This window comes from Egretta garzetta, unplaced genomic scaffold (genome assembly GCF_000687185.1).
Source record: "Egretta garzetta isolate BGI_Z169 unplaced genomic scaffold, ASM68718v1 scaffold804, whole genome shotgun sequence".
Classification (NCBI taxonomy): domain Eukaryota; kingdom Metazoa; phylum Chordata; class Aves; order Pelecaniformes; family Ardeidae; genus Egretta; species Egretta garzetta.
In genome coordinates this window covers 9,159-10,977 of record NW_009259333.1, presented here as the reverse complement: position 1 = coordinate 10,977, position 1,819 = coordinate 9,159, and the positions used below count along the sequence as shown (strand labels likewise).

The 1,819-nt window shown below is 55.3% G+C and overlaps 1 protein-coding gene across 1 annotated transcript in view; it reads right to left on the bottom strand.

The window, feature by feature from the left end:
* Window positions 1-1,553, bottom strand: part of LOC104124463 (olfactory receptor 1052-like) — a 9,142-nt gene extending 7,589 nt beyond the window's left edge. The window contains exon 1 of the mRNA XM_035892368.1: window positions 1,433-1,553. The gene's annotated coding sequence lies outside the window, so the exon portion shown is untranslated. The remainder of the gene's footprint in view (window positions 1-1,432) is intronic.
* Window positions 1,554-1,819: the final 266 nt, after the last annotated feature.

Sequence of the window (1,819 nt, the reverse complement as noted above, 5' to 3'; positions counted from 1 at the left end):
GAATCCCAGGATGGCAGGGGTTGGAAGGGACCTCAGGAGATCACCCAGTCCCACCCCCCTGCTCAAGCAGGCTCACCCAGAGCGGGGGGCACAGGACAGCGGCCAGGCGGGGGTTGAAGATCTCCAGAGAAGGAGACTCCACAGCCCCCCTGCGCAGCCTGGGCCAAGGCTCAGGCACCCTCCAACTCAACAAGTTCTTCCTCACATTCACCTGGAACCTCTTCTGCTTCACTTTGTGCCCATGGACCCTTGTCCTGGCGCTGGGCACCACTGAGAAGAGTCTGGGTCTATCCTGACACCCGCCCTTGAGATATTTGTAGGTGGTGATGAGGTCCCCTCTCAGCCTTCTCTTCTCCAGGCTGAACAAGCCCAGCTCCCTCAGCCTTTCCTCCTAGGGGAGATGCTCCAGTCCCTTTATCATCCTAGTTTCTCTCCTCTGGACTCTCTCCAGGAGTTCCTCATCTTTCTTGAACCGGGGAGCCCAGAACTGGACCCAGTGCTCCCAGAACCTCCCTCGCCCTGCTGGCCACGCTCCTCTGAACGCACCCCCGGGGTCTTACTTCCTATCTCCGTAGCGGACGGAGCTTTCACTTTACAAATGTTCATGAGGTCCCAACACAACAGAAACTCCTCAGGGGTATTTCTAGGTTCTGGCTGCACTGCTCTTCCCTCCTGCTGCATAAACCTTTTTCGAGCGCCCTGCTGGCCACGCTCCTCTGAACGCACCCCCGGGGTCTTACTTCCTATCTCCGTAGCGGACGGAGCTTTCACTTTACAAATGTTCATGAGGTCCCAACACAACAGAAACTCCTCAGGGGTATTTCTAGGTTCTGGCTGCACTGCTCTTCCCTCCTGCTGCACAAACATTTTTCGAGACCGCACGAACACCCTGATATACAAACACCCATCACAAAAATCCAACCCTACGGCTGGGACCAAGCTCTCCCCGGCAAATGAGGGCGGATACTGCAGCGTGGGCAGCGGGGTGCTCTAGGCTCTGCGGAACAGTTTTATTCTTCCTAGAAAAAAAAACCTTGACGATTTCTTCATGGGCCCACGGGTCTGTCCGTGCTGCTGTCTTGCCTTCCCCGCTCCCTGGATGTACGTGCAGGGCAGAAGAACAGCTTTTCAAATGTTTTCTCAGCGGTTTTTGTCACGATAAGACGGTAATAGATACTCGGAAAACCTGAGGATAGTGCCTAGGAATTCAGCCAAAGGGAAAATGCACAGCTCAGGTATATTCTGCTAACAAGCTTTTGCCCTGAATCGGTAAATGTGCAAGCTTGGAGCTGTGGGGTTTAAGCTTACCCTAAGCTTACTCTTTAATCTTACTCTGCGTTTGAAGCCTGTGCCTACAGCCCCGCTTCCCTGCGTAACACCACGTTCTCACCCAGCACCCGGACGCATCGTTCCGTGAATTTGCCCACCCTACCTGTGCCTGGTCCCCAAGGCAGAAAGCAGAAACGCGTTCCGTTTTCCTCCATTCTTCAAATCGCCCCGACGCTACGGGAGGAGGGAGGCAGATGTGATGCTCCGAAGTGAGGCCGAGCAACGCGGCAGCTCCGTCGGCAAGGGTGCGCGGTCCCGGCCTTTTGACCGGAGAGGATGATGATGCTGCCCCAAAGGGCTTGTGCGGGGGACAGCTCCTGGGTTTATTTACTTCTTTGGCCCTCACCAATAAAATCCCTGAAGTAAATCCTTGCTGAGCAAAGAGTTTCACGCCAGCCACGGAGGGGATCATTAGAAACTCTCGGAAGAGGCTGGGAAAAGTTCGATCCTGCGTCCCGTCCCCCCAGCTAACTGGGCGGAAAGGGCTCAT